General features: G+C 42.6%; 1 protein-coding gene across 1 annotated transcript in view; it reads left to right on the top strand.

The window, feature by feature from the left end:
* LOC132797690 (large ribosomal subunit protein uL16) overlaps window positions 1–15,796 on the top strand; it is an 88,658-nt gene that overhangs the window by 23,468 nt on the left and 49,394 nt on the right. The gene's annotated exons all lie outside the window — the stretch shown is intronic.

Below are 15,796 nucleotides of genomic sequence, written 5' to 3'. Positions count from 1 at the left end.
GTTTCGCGTCGGATTGGGGTGCTCTCTGCGAACGGTTTGAAAACAAGCGCTTGTTAAAAATCCTGTCCACGGTTACCCAAGAGTCGGGAGCAGCTATCAAGGAGCTGCAGAGCACGATTCAGCGTTGCTTGACCGCTCTTGAGCATTCAGACATTTCCGTCTGTAGCCCGTTCGCAGATTGCATCCTCGTTTTCCTCTGCTCGTCCAAACTCCCCAAGCTCACACTCTCGTTGTGGGAGCAATCTTTGATGGACAAAGCGAAAATTCCCGCATGGCAGGATATGAGCACGTTCCTCAATGAGCGCTATCGTACGCTCGAAGCGATTGAGGAAGTGAAACAGACTGCCAACCCACAGAACGCGACTGCAGGACCATCCCGTCCCCAGAATTCCAAGCGGGTCAACTCTTTTGAGGCCCGAGTCACTCCGAAAGGCAAATCGTGTGACTTGTGCTCAAAGGAGAATCACCCTGTCCGGGTGTGTCCACGTTTTTTGCAAATGTCGGTCAATGAGAGAATGACCTACATCAAACAGAAAAGTCTCTGTTTAAACTGTTTCGCAAGAGGTCACCAACTCCGAGAGTGTACGAGTACGCACAATTGCTTTACATGCAAAGGTCGGCACAACACTCTTCTTCATCGGGGCGACAGTGCCCACAATGGTGCCTCTTCATCTTCCAATATACAGTCCGTTTCGAATCCAACGAATGTCCTTCTCGGCACGGCGGTCATCAATGTATGCCACTTGGGCACTACATACACCGCACGTGCGCTAATTGATTCCGGGTCCGAAGCGAATTTCATTTCTGAGCGTCTGTTCCAACGCATTAAGTTGCCTTTGAAGTCCGTGCGAGCCCAGGTATCCGGGCTAAATCACGCAGTTGCAGCCCAATCGCAGAAGTTATGTCTCTTCAGCATTGGTTCTTCGACGAAGCTGACGCTCCATATCGAGAATTCGGCATTCGTTATCGTTTGTCAAGAAACGATTCTCTAAAGGAGCAGTACAATGCCGTTCTCCAGGAGTACGTGGACTTGGGTCATATGACACCCATATCGCCTCAGGCGATTGTCACGACTCCTAATTTCTACCTACCTCACCACGCCGTGTTCAAACCAGATAGCACCACAACGAAGGTGCGGGTCGTTTTCAACGCATCTTGTCCATCCTCAAATGGCAAGAGTCTGAATGATATCCTTCATTCAGTGCCCATTTTCCAATCGGATCTCACGTTGCAGATCCTCAGATGGCGATACTATCGATATGTGTTCAACGCGTACATAACGAAGATGTATCGCCAAATTCTCATGGACTCGAAGCACACACCGTTCCAACGAATTCTGTTCCATACGTCGGACGGTGAGATCCGTGACTTCGAGTTGAACACAGTGACATTCGGTGTCAACTGTGCGCCTTTCCTGGCTCTACGAGTCCTCCAGCGACGTGGACGTCGTCCTGGCGGGGACACACACAAAGGAAGAGGCCATCCGGACCATTGCGGAAGTGTGTTCCCGCTGAGGAAGTGGACGTCGAACCATAAGAGCGTGCTGAAGGCCATTCCAAAGGACCATCTACTTCGAAAAGATTTCCTCGAACTCGAAGACTCCAGTACGGCGAAAACTCTGGGCATCAGGTGGCAAGCTCACGATGACGAGTTCTTCTTCATGCCACAAGAAGTTGCCCATCAGGACTCCTACATGAATAGGGAAGTGCTTTCGCAAATCGCTAAGCTTTTCGACCCAGCCGGGTGGCTGGCCCCTTTCGTTATCCGAGCCAAGATCTTCATGCAGGAGATCTGGCTGAGAACGCTCGAATAGGACGAGCATTTACCCACGGATCTTTTACTCTAATGGAAGGAGTACCTCCAGAGCTATCCTGCTCTGGGAAAGATCCGGATTCCAAGATGGGTCCAATTCCAGACATGAGTGAAGCTCCAGTACCACGGATTCTGTGATGCGTCAAAAAGGGCGTATGGAGCGGCGATCTATGTCCGTGTGGAGATGGCGAACAAGGTTTCCACACATCTCCTTACTGCGAAGATAAAGGTGGCTCCTGTCGAGTCTCTCTCAGTGCCACGTTTGGAGCTTTGTGGCGCAGTCCTGTTGGCTGAGTTATGTGCAGCCCTCCTCCTGAATCTGCCAGCAGAAAGTTTCCAGACTTTCTTTTGGACTGATTCAACAATTGTTCTCGCCTGGTTGAACAAGCCACCCTGCAGATGGACAACCTTTGTGGCCAATCGTGTGGTCAAAATCGTCCAAGCCAGCGACTCCAAAAATTGGTCGCATGTGCGATCCGAGCACAACCCTGCAGATCTTGCAAGCCGAGGTGTCCTGCCACAATAACTGATTCATAACCCTTTGCGGTGGCGTGGACCAAAGTGGCTTCATCTCCAACCGGATCAATGGCCAACATCTCCAAGTCCCATTCCAGAGACTCTGCTGGAGCAGCGGATTAAGTGCAACGTCGCTAAGTTACCTCCTACTCCTGATTTCCTGAGTAAGTTCTCTGAGTTTGGCAAGGCACTGCGCACGTCTGCCTATGTTCTCCGAATCATCGATAGGAGTCGGAAGTTGGCAGTTCCAAGCTCTACCGTGGTCCAAGCGGATGAGCTGTCACGGATCCAAGAGTGGCTAATCGTCATGGCTCAACGACAAACTTTTCCACAAGAATACCACTGTCTGCAGTCCAAGCAGCAGGTTCCTTCCTCAAGTTCAATCCGAAACTTGAACCCTTTTCTCGATGGCAAGGGGATTCTACGGGCCTGTGGGCGTCTGAGGGCGTCCCACTCGCTGCGTTATGATGAGAGTCATCCAATCATACTCTCGTATTCCTCGTCCTTTCCACGACTACTGGTTCTTTTCTCCCATCGTATATCCTTACATGGGGGTAACCAAGTCGTCATGCGGATGATCCGTTCCAGATTCTGGATTCCAAAATTGAAGGTCCTCGTCAAATCCACCATCAACTCTTGCAAGGTTTGCGTGATCTACAAGAAGAGGTTGCAGACCCAAATGATGGGGGACTTGCCCAAGGAAAGGGCGTCCTACTCGAGACCTTTCACGCACACTGGAGTCGACTTCGCCGGCCCATTCGAAATAAAGAATTACACTGGCCGAGCCTGCCTCATCACCAAAGGGTATGTCTGCGTCTTCGTGTGCTTCAGCACGAAGGCGATCCACGTGTCCATACCAGATGTACTCGGACAACGGGAAAACCTTCGTTGGAGCTGACAAGGTGATCTCCAACGACTTCTTGGAAGCGACGAGGGAGTGCATCATCGCACAACACGCCCACAAAAGCCTATCCTGGCACTTCAACCCGCCGGGCGCCCCGCATTGGGTGGATTATGGGAAGCCGGCGTAAAGAGTTTTAAGGCACTCTTTTACAAGGCGACATCCACCTCGAAGTAAATGTTCGAAGAGTTGTCCACTCTTCTCGCTAAGATCGAAGCCTGCCTGAACTCGAGGCCGATTTCCCCTATCTTCGAGGATCCTTCGGACTTACTAGCGCTCACTCCTGGCCATTTCCTCATAGGTGGCCCTCTTATTTCGGTGTTGAAACCACCAATTAACCAACCGGCCACCTCCATCCTCAATCGATGGCAGCGACTGAAGGCTCTTCACCAACAATTTTGTTTTCGTTGGAAAGTTGAGTATCTGAAGGAGCTGCACAAACGGACGAAATGGCAATCCCCTATACGGAACCTTCGGATCGGTGACATGGTCGTCATAAAAGAAGACAACCTCCCCTCGAACGAGTGGCGCCTAGGACGGGTGCTGACGACGTGTCCAGCACCGACGCCAAGGTCCGAGTTGTAGATGTGCTCACGGCGCGGGGTACTATCCGAAGACCCGTCGCAAAACTCATTTTACTCCCGATGGACAGCACGACTGACCACGTCAGAAGGATTGAAGGACGAATAACCTTCTGCTCCGTATTCCGATTCGTCGTCCTGTGTTGTCCTATGCTGTCCTGTTCCGTGTGTCATTGACAACGCAAAGAGGCTACTACAATAATCATTTATTTTTTTTCTTGTTTCATTTCATGTAGTATGCCATCACATTCATCCACCCACCAGGACCGCCCCGCTGGCACCAACTCGTTCCGGTGTCGCGTGTGCCGTGGGATCCACCCACTCCGGAAGTGTCAGCGATTCCTTAGGCTGACAGCGGAGAAACGGTTGAGAGCAGTACTCATCAACAAGTAATGCTCTAACTGTTTGGCCCACCAACACTCCGGGCAATCCTGCCGCATCGCGGGAAGGTGCAGGGTGTGTCCACCACCACCACACGCTGCTGCACTTCAAGGCGTCACGCAGCGTTCGCCTCAATCGTCAGCGACGAGGCGATGACCACGTTCGCGAACCCCAACACGGCCACGTTCGCGAACCCCAACACGGCCACGTTCGCGAACTCCAGCACGGTCACGTTCCCGCTCGCCGTCTTCCCAGCGACCGGTTTCACCTACGCCCGAGGGGGCTTTTCCGACGTCGCTCGCATCCTTGCTGCAGGACAAGGCTGTGAGCATCCTTCCAACGGCCAACATCCTAATCGACACGGGATGTAAGACATTCGAGATGCGGGCGCTGATCGACCCGTGCACGGCGACCAGCCGTATCTGCGTATCATTGGCAACGGCCTACCGGCTATCCGTCACCCGCGTTGGTACGGAAGGCGTCTGCACGGCGATCATCCGCTCGCGGACATCCGAGTTCCGTCGAAAGGTGCTGCTGCAGGTGGACTCTCAACTCTGCTGCCGCACCCCCCTCCCACCCGTCGATGGCGAAAACTTGGAGCAGTTCCGCAGCATTACGCTCGCCGACGAACGCTGGTTCCAGCCATCGATGGTGTCCCTGGTGCTCGGCACTGATGTGTATCCTCACATCATCCAACCTGGCCTCCTGCCGAGCACCAACGGTTTGCCAATGGCCCAGAATTCCACCTTGGGTTGGATTCTGTCCGGTCCATTTGGACAATGATACCGTTTGCAACTCATTGCAAGGGGGGGAGGATGTTGATGCCAGATGACTGCAGGTGTGACCACTCAGGCCAGCTGACAGTGTGGTCGCGATCGCAAGTTATCGATAGCGACAAAGCTGGTATACTGTGCGTGTGACCGTGTCATACGCGCAGCCACACTGTTCTTGGTTTCCTCTAGAGATGGTCACCCTGCCCTTTTTAGTGTTTTTTCCTATTCCGCCTTCTACCATATGTTTTCGAATTTTCTTAAGCACATGCATAAGTATATTTTCAAGTGTCGAATAAAAGTTTGTAAAGTGAACAAACCCACTACGTATAAAAAGTGAAAGTGTTTTTATTTACTTGAAAGACGCCCCCCTACAAACACACGTTTATATGTTTTTAATGTATGGTGCAGCGAAGAAGGTAGCGCCGTTGAAAGGCGAACAAAATTGATTGAAGTTATAGAAGCAAATACTATTAAAAACGGCTATATTGTTGATAAGAGTGAAGTGTCAAAGCGAATTGAATACGTTTGTAAGAGGATTATAACGTTTTGGGTTAATTACAAACGCATGAAATCTTCAATTCTCCAATATCAATCTGATTGGTTGAATGAAAAGGAATCAATACCGATAAGATGCGCTCAATCAACATCAAAAAATCTGAGCCGTTTGTATGGAGGCTATATAATACGATTTTTTACAGTGTGTTTAGAATATTTTTATATTTTTTCACGCATGTACATCTTTGATCTTTGGTGTACAGAAGTGGGCACGAATGAAGAAAAAACTCGAAGAGTAATTAGTTTGGTAGAAGAAAGCAGCAATATAATTTAAATACTTATATATTAATTATTCTAATATGAAATTTTAGCACTGTAACTCCAACGGAAAATTTTGGCGCACAATCGTCATATAAGCCATAATAAGGTTGTATGGGAGCTATAGGATATAGTCCTCCGATGTATCCAATTTTTTTACTATATATACAAAATATTTTTTTAAATTTTTGGGGAAAATTTCATAACGATATCTCAAAGGAAAATATTTTTGGCCGCGGCTTCATAGCCACTGTGCAATGCATCAACATCATTACATTCCTCACGTTCCGATATTGCCGACGAACTCAAACTTAAAATATTCTTAACTAAACCAAATAAGTTAAGTACTACCATGAAATCAAAAGAAAAAAACTAAAACTGATAAAAGAACAAAAAGCAAGACATCTGAAGATAAGTGTACAATGAGTTCAGATGAAGACTTAGAATTATAATATTATACAAATTATATTAATTAAAATTATCTTAATTCTAATTAGCCTTAACCTTCACTCCTCTTCTTAACATGCTAAAAATATTACAATTATATGTAAATGGATACAATAATTATAACCACCTACAAATACTAATAAAAAAACACAACCCCAAAATAATATCCATCCAAGATCCACTCTACAAATAATATTTCCATCCCATACTCTACCACATAAATAACTCCAACAATCCTTATGACAGCGTAGCCCTCCTACTTCACAACTCCTTACAACAACAACAAACCCAATTCAAAATATAAGCTTTGACTCAATCGCCTTACCGTACAATCTAAAATCAAATTCACTATAATTTCCAGTTACATTCCTCCCAACAAACCATTCACTCTACAAGAATTACTAGTCACTTACAATCATATCAACACCCCTATCCTAATAACTGGCGATTTTAACAGCAGGCACATGAGTTGGGGATCACAAAATAATAACTCACGAGGAAACTTATTATTCAAATTTATAAATCAATCCCTTCTAACCATTCTTAATAATGGCTCCACCACTTCACCACACAGCACACCTTTACACATACTGACCTCTCTCTAGTTTCCCCCGAACTATACCTATACTCTAAATGGACAATTGACAACCACCTCTCAGATAGCGACCACTTCCCGATCCTAATTCAACTTTTTGAAAATGAACAAACTGACTCCTCCATTATACCTAAATTCAACATTGATAAAGCCAACTGGCCTCTCTATAAAAAATGTGGTAAACAATTTTCCTACGACAGACAACTCAGCCAACAAATAAACCAAGAAACCCACCCTTGCGCCATGATAAGACACTCGACAGTAGCTTTCTTACTTGTTTTTAAATTTTGCTTTTTTATTTCTCAACATAATCTTTTAGACGTATGCACTTGGACCACCGATCCTCCAGTTTCCCAATACCTTCCATAAAATAGGATTTGTCCAGGTCTTCAAAATAGGCGTTTGTTTCACAGATTACCTGTTCATTTGACTGAAATTTGTTACCCCCAAGCCATTTTTTTAAGTTTAGAAATAAATAATAGTCACAGGGTGCTAAATCTGAAGAATAGGATGGATGGTGTAGAATTTCGTAGTGCAATTCACACAATTTCGACATGGCGACAACGCTCTTGTGAGCGGGAGCATTGTCCTGGTGAAACAAAACTTTTTTCTTCGCCATGTGGGGCCTTTTTTTCTTCAGCTCCGAATCAAATCGTCCCAAGAGATTGGAATAGTATTCTCCCGTAATTGTTCTGCCTTTTTCCAGATAATCCACATGAATTACACCTCGGGCATCCCTGAAAACCGTTGTCATCACCTTGTTGGCGGACAAACCGATATTTGCCTTTTTCGGTGCCGTTTCTCCAGTTGAAAACCATTGCTTTGATTGTTTCTTACTCTTTGGTGTACGGTGATGAATCCAGGTTTCGTCAACAGTCACAAAACGACGAAAAAATTCGTTTTTGTTTGCGTTAAGCAATGCCAAACTCTCCTTCGCAATGTGCAAGCGGTTGCGTTTATTTTCCATTGTGAGCAATAGCGGCACCCATCTTGACGAAAGCTAACTCATGTGTAAAAATTCGTGTAAAATGTTTCCAACGCGTTCCCGAGAAATGTTTTTCATACGGACGAACGGACAGACACACAGACGGACAGACGGACATGGCTAGATCGTCTCGGCTGTTGACGCTGATCAAGAATATATATACTTTATAGGGTCGGATATGCCTCATTCTACCTGTTACATACATTTCCTGCCGGCACAAAGTTATAATACCCTTCTACCCTATGGGTAGCGGGTATAAAAATCTACCGGATTCGGTAATGCTAAGGCTACTTAAACTCTACAACAATATCCTCAATGCACACATCCCACAGCAATTTAAAGAAAGCAACATCATACCAATATTAAAACCGGATTAAAACAAAGCAGAAATACTTTCAAATCGTCCTATATATTTAAATAGTTGTCTATCCAAAGTCATGGATAAAATAATATCTAAAAGACTATGGTGGCTAGTTAACAACAGCCAGCTACTCTATAGTCGTCAAATGGGATTCAGGTAGGGAAAATCGGTATCTGACTCTCTAGCAGTAAAAGTCACCTTTCTATAATTTCACTAGATTTCTCAAAAGCATTTGAGAAAATAGGAATTCACACGATGAACTCGTTGATTGGAAATTATGACCAAAAATGATCAAATATATAATAAACTTTCTAACTAACCGAAAAATTTGCGTAAAAATTCAAAACATATAATCCCAACCCTTGCCACTTAAGAATGGAATCCCACAAGGATCACCATTATCCGTAATCCTTTTTGCAATTGCCTATAACAAACTCAATAGAACCATAGGTTTTCACAAATCGTTCGAATTTACAGCATACGCAGATGACTATACAATTATAAATAGACACAAAAGAAGAGATACGTCAATAAACATAAACCCTCTGCTCACAGACATTCAAGAATGGTGTCATTACTCTGGAGCCAGTCTTTCCATCCCTAAATCTAAATATTTATACGTTTGTCGCATGAAGAAATGCAACTTCAAAATACTTAGCACTTTCCATCTAAAAAGCGAAAAGCCGTTGAAAATATTAGGTGTTACTATAACTAATAAATATAAATGGGACGCACACATAGATCAGTTAGTAAAAAAAATTTCTAACAAAAAAATATTATATTATAAATATTATAAAATGCCTCTCTAACACTAGTTTCAACTGCCACATTAAAACCATTATTTATGTAATCAATTTGTATCGTGTAACGAAGCTTGTTCGTTTAAGAAGCTGGTGGACTTGTAACGATACGAAAGGCGTACGCGATCGCTACGGCTGTTGTCCGGTCGGATGGGTGTGGGCAAAAGAGAAAAAAAATCCTTTCCGCTACGTGCTTCCGTAGATTAATTACATTATTAATAAATTCGCGTACTTAGGTTGGAGGAGGAAAAACGGGGAAGGGACATACAAGGACAGTAAACAAAGAGTAAAGAGTTAGAAGAAAACTGGAGGAAAGACAAGTTAGGGATCTACCTTCGACTTGGAGCATTTCTCCTTTACGGTGCACTCATTGGTGCAGACGCCCACCCTACCATGATCCTGCAAAGCCAATGTAAAAATCAATTTAAGTGACAGGATCCCTTAGAGAAGCTCCTCGTTACTCAACCCTCCCCATACAAACGCTGCATGGTTCCAAATTTGAACAATTACTCGCACATACTAAACATTATAACAAATTTATTTAAATTAAAAAACATAAAGAAAAGGCAAATAAAGCAACAAAAGAAAACATGCACGGAATATGAAATAACGACGTTGAAATATTAAAGCTAAATTAAATCTATTTCATAAATACTTAAAAACTAAATAAATAGATAAAAAGAAATAAATATGATTAATAGAAATAGTTAGCCAATATTTCGTATTGCAATTTTTATATGGATCGCTAATTAATAGATAGTTTTTATGCACTATAAAACTATTTAATTACGAATCCATATCATTATATGGCAATGGACCATCGGCAAATGCCCAGCCCTAAGAAACTTAAGGTTCCTCAGGCGCAGCGAAATGAAGCTGCCAGCAAAACAAATAAAAATAAACTTCGTTTGGTCTTTAACTTTTGCCAAAACCAAAAGCTTTCTACTCAAATGTTGATCTGAGCTTTTATGCCAGATGTTCCATTGTTTACTTTGTAAACCATTATAAATGTAATTCTAAAATTGCAAATTCATGACAGAAAACAAAAGTATTTACGAACAATATATATGTAGGACGACCAAATGACTAATGAAGTTTATTTACAACTGATACCTAGTATATTATACCACGAAATCAAATGTAAATTTGCATCACAGTTTTTCTTCCATTCAACATATATATATGAACGTAAACAAGACTTTACATGAACAAAATAGAATACAAAGAAGCACTAATTAATTGGCAGAAGGCCCAAAATGAACAATGTCGAGATACATATACTAAACAACACAAACATCTATGGCACGATCATCAGCTTCTTAGACATTTCCTCAAGTCGTCGCACGGTCACTTGCACATATACCACATCTGTGGTAATGTTGGCGTTCTCCTTGGTTTCCCTCTTAGGGACAACTCCCAATGCAAATTGAGGTGGCGGCGGTGCGGCTTTCGTACAAGCTTTGTTCTGCCGACTGTCGAAGCGGAGTGGATGAGCTTCGCTTGGTGGCTTAACTCCGTAAGAACCAACAACATCCAAAGGAACAAAATGAAACTACGTGCCATCTGATTTTGAAAGAAAAATCAGATCATGAATACATGTAATCTTTATGTCTGCTGTGTGCAATAGTTACCCTGCCTTTTTGGACGGCACCATAAAAACTCCAAATTTTGACTCCGCCTGTTGGCTATTGCCTGCTGACCGAAAAAGGGGTGTTTTCACACAATTGCACTATGCACTTTTTTTATTTTTAACTGAATATTTATGTTGGATCGTTACGTTAACGGCCGTCGCACTTAATTCTCAATTTATATATATATATTTCACCTGGTGCGACTTGTCACGACCAATTCAGAAAAATGACTTTTTGAGATTGCATGACCAGCACGACTGAGCAAAAAAAACTGGCTTGTCAATAGGGCGTTAAACTGTGTTGCATTTTTATCGTCCCATTCTTTGACATTCACTGCCTCAAGATGCATCTATCGCAAAAATTTTTTTGATACAGATGGCGCTAATAAATTTGTGCTTTGGCGTCTTCATTAGTGTGGGAGATTTAATGGAAACGCCGTTGTATTTTAACTTAACTTTATTGAATATTATAAACGTATATGTCTGATGAAATTGAAAGCACAAAATTAAGTGGCTTCGCCATGAAGTTGGCTGCGATCCATTCGCGGGTTGCCCAACTAATCCTCTTGTGTTTGCAGCAGATCGTTTGGTGTTGCCAGCATATGGGCAATAGGTGGATGACAGAGTTGCCACAATACTCCCCCTCTAGACACGTCTTTCAATAAGTTTTTTGTGCACAAAAATTCAATCTGAAAGCTTGTCGATCACTTGGTATGGCCCAGAGTATGGTGGTTGCAGCGGTTGCTTCACGGCATCGGTTCTCACAAACACATAGGAACATTCGTGGATGTGCTTATGAATGGATAGTTTTGGCGTGCTGTGGTGTGCTGCCGAGATGGGCCTTATCGCTTGCATGCTGGATGGACGTACGGAGCCGGTCGAAACATCGGAGTACGCAAGGACTTCTTTGGTCAGCTCCACAGGTTGCAGTTGCAGCGAAGTTGTTCCATTTAGAAGTGCAGATAACTCGCCGTCAGATGCTTGCGCCTCTTGAATGCTTTTGGTGTCGAGTGATGACGGCATGGATATTGCGTTTAAACGCGATAATGCATCTGCAACCACGTTTTCGTCGCCACTCAAATGACAAATTGAGGTTGAGAATTGGGAAATGAAACTGAGATGTCGCAATTGGCGAGGTGACGCCTTCTCCGGTCGCTGTGAAAAGGCATAAATTAGGGGCTTATGATCAGTTTTGATCACAAACACTCTTGCTTCCAACACATGCTTGAAATGTTTTATCGCCTCGTAGATTGCCAACAATTCGCGGTCGTAGGTGCTGTAGTTGCGTTCTGTACTGTTGAGCTTTTTGGAATAAAATCCAAGAGGTTGCCAACCATGTTCAGAGCTCTGCTCCAAAACAGCTCCAATTGCTGTGTCCGACGCGTCACACACCAGGCAGAGATCAGCGCGTGGATTGGGGTAGACGAGCGTGGTTGCGTTTGCCAAGCTTCTTTTGCATTCCAGAAAAGTGTTTATAGTTTCAGGATTCCACTCAATGGGACGCCTGTCATTCTTTTTCATGTTGCGTGTTAAGTCGTTGAGAGGAGCTTGTATTCGCGAGGCGTGAGGGATGCAGCGTCGATAATAATTCAAAATTCCCAGGAATCGGCCCAATTCACAGATTGTTTGTGGCTGTGGGAAGTTCAACATCGTGCTTATTCGGTCCTGTGGTGGTTTTATGCCTTTGCTGCTAACCACATAGCCAAGGAACTGCACCTCTGCCTGAGCAAAATTGCATTTGTCTCGGTTGATGACCAATCCGTGTTTCTTAAGAATGTTAAGAACATTTTGCACGTGTTGCTTATGTTGTTCTTCCGAGCTCGACATGATGAGAATGTCATCAACACAACAAAACACGTAATCAATTTCACGGAAGATCTGGTCAATGAACCGCTGGAAGGTTTGCGTTGCATTTTTTTAGTCCAAATGGCATAAAAACAAATTCAATCAAGCTCGTCGCTCGCATTCGCAGTCGGACGTGTTTTTTTTCTTCCCTCTTAAATTTGTGATTTTTCATTAAATTTCATATTTATTTACTATTAATATAACACTAATTTTACTCTCTCACTTGGTTTTAACTAGAGATCGTTAAATCGCTGTGTGCTTTCGTGTATTTAGTAAATTATTATCATTTGTCTAAAAATATAACAACAAATTGTGTGGTCAAACTTTGCTTTGCTTCGTTAGCAAAACAATTCTGTTTTCGTTGTCGCTGCACTTTGTTTTTGTATTTTTGTTTACTTTCGCGCTCTTCTTTTTTCACTTGCTTTTCTTTGCGCTCAACGCTGTTACAATAGTTAACTCTCCCTCTCTTGGTGTTGTTGTTGGGTATCGTCTATCTTGCATCTCGCTCGACCCGCGCTTTACTCTCAGTGCTTGTGCTTTGTGCTCTCAACGCTCTTTAGAATAGTAACTCTCCCTCACTTGGTGTTGTAGTTGCCTATCGTTCTATCTTGCGTCTCGCTCGACCTGTGCATACTCTCTGTGTTTTGTGCTCTTCGTAAGTACAGATCATATTAGTTTGCAAATAATTTACTTATTTTGATTTATTTCTTTTTTTTTTGTTTTTTAATTTTTTAATTGGTTTAATAATCTTTGTTTTAGCAATATGTTAACCTGCTATAACAAGAAATGCCGGGTGCAAGTTGGTGCCAAAATGAGTTTTGTTTGTTGCTGGTTATGCGACAACGTTGCACATGAAAAATGTGCTGGTTTTAACGGCCGTATAGTGGATTTGATTTCGGCCAAGTCTGGATTGAGATGGACTTGTGAACATTGTAGGGACTCTGAACGCGATATTGCTGGGTTTATACGGCAGACGCGAACTGGTTTTAAAGATATATTGGCGGGCTTTAAAAAACTCTCCGATAGCTTTTCAGCTTTGGATTCTGGGTTTAAGAGTATGAAGCTCTTGACCGAGTCTCCGAAGCGTAAAAAGGCCAATACGCGTCTGTCGATTACCCCAATCGAGCTTTCTGTCCCAGTTGATGTTCCAAGCTTATCTGTACCACCTGCTGGGGAATTAATGTCGTTTAGTTCTCCGTCCCCTCAACCTTCGGTAGCTCTGGATGTTCCAGATCATGACATTACGTCTTTAAGATTGGAGTCTCCTGCTCCGGCTTCGATTTTGTTGTCGACTGAGATGGAGACAGTTGAAGAAATTCAACCATCACCATCCTCTGTTGAGATTGTTAGTGCTGTAACGATAGAAGACTCGCCTCCAGCTCCTACCTCAGTTGTCCGCAACACTTTAGTTGCAGTGCCACCTCTTAAGCAGATTTTCGTTTCCAGGCTTTCCCCTGATACGACATCTGATGATGTTCGGGCTTATATTAAGTCCAAATCTCAAGCCAGGGTTAAAGTAGATAAATTTAATTTCTCGTATGAACGGGAGATTTCGTCTTTTAAAATAAGTGTTCCGGTTGAACAATTTAGCATGATGTGCAGTAAAGAGTTTTGGCCGGAAACCCTATTAGTTAAAGAATTTGTTGCGAAAAAGAAAAATCGGTCTCCGGTTTCTCTTCCTAGTAGTGGCAAGAATTCGATTTCAAAGCCTTCCTTTATGTCTGTCAGTTCAAAAAACTAACATCCTCTTTACTTCTTGGCTATCAGAATGTAAGAGCTATTTGTAGTAAACTTACTGACTTATATTTAAATAGTGTATCTTTCCCTTTCAATGTCATTGCCTTTACTGAAACTTGGTTAAAAAATGACATCCTTGATACGGAAATCTTTTCTAGTAGATTTTTCGTATACAGACGTGACCGCAAGGTACGTCGCGGTGGTGGGGTTTTAATTGCAGTAGATGCTCAATTAAATTCAGAGTTGATTGAGCACACTTCTGATATTGAGCTAGTGGCTGTTAGATTATCCTTAGGTAGTTTTAACATTTTTATTTCTTGCTCATATATCCCCCCTGCTTCAGATGATGCTTTATATTTATCTCATTTTTCTATTATTAATAACATTTCTAATATGCTTTCTAATCGTGATCATTTTATAGTCCTTGGTGATTTTAATATTTCTGGGGTGTCATGGCATTCCGCCGAAAATCTAAATGGACTTTGCCCCTCTGTATCCCATGTTTTTATTGATAGTCTCTTCGGGGTATCATTGTCTCAGATTAATGGTATTCCAAATTGCTTAAACAGGTCTCTAGACCTTATTTTTGTTTTAGACCCTGATTCATGCTCTCTATCGAGAATATCTCCTATATCTTCCCCTGAAGACCCTTACCATCCCACTTTAGAAATTATGTTGGAGCTCCCATTTATTGCGTCAGAGTCGAGTGTACGTTGTGGTGAGCTTTCTCGTTGTTTTCGGAAAACCGATTTTGAGAAACTTGCTCTGCTTATATCTCAAACTGACTGGTCCCAACTTTCTTTGTCTACAAACTTGGATAGAGCGGTTGAATTTTTCTATTCTACTCTAAACTCGCTATTTGATGCTTGTGTTCCATCAAGTATTCCACATTTGTCTGATAAACCCTTATGGTTTACTAAGAAATTATCGAATTTAAAAAATCGAGATTTTACAAAAAATTCAAGAGAACTGGCTCTTCTTTTGATTTTCTCCGTTACTCTGTTGCTCAAGCTGCTTCGCACTCATAACAATGAGTGTTATAATAATTATTTGAGTAGGTGCAGAATAAGATTTCAGCGTGATCCAAAGCGATTTTACGACTTCGTTAACTCGAAGCGTAGATCCGCGTCATCACCAGCATATATGTCTTTGGAGAATATGACAGTATCTAATGGTCATGATGTTGCCGATTTATTTGCGGACTTTTTCCAAACGACATATTCTGTCCCAAGTTCTCAAAATTCCTTTTCTTATCCTTATCAGTTAAATTCATCTAACTGTATTTTTGGTCCTTTAATTACTGAAAGCTCTATTTTAACGGAACTATTGGCTATAAAACCTGTTTTTTCGGCTGGTCCGTATGGAGTACCTAGTTGTGTGCTAAGGTATTGTGCTGGTAGTATCTGTAAACCGCTTTGTAAATTGTTTGAATTATCCGTTAACTCATGTTCTTTTCCTAAAATCTGGAAAAAATCATACATTATACCTATCCTAAAAAAAGGGAGCAAATCTAAAGTTCAAAATTATCGTGGTATATCTAAATTGTCTGCGATTCCGAAAGCATTTGAAAAAATTATAACCTCTCAACTGCAACATCTGTGTAAATCTATAATTTCACC

This window comes from Drosophila nasuta, unplaced genomic scaffold (genome assembly GCF_023558535.2).
Source record: "Drosophila nasuta strain 15112-1781.00 unplaced genomic scaffold, ASM2355853v1 ctg16_pilon, whole genome shotgun sequence".
Taxonomy (NCBI): Eukaryota; Metazoa; Arthropoda; class Insecta; order Diptera; family Drosophilidae; genus Drosophila; species Drosophila nasuta.
This window is presented reverse-complemented; position numbering and strand designations above follow the sequence as displayed.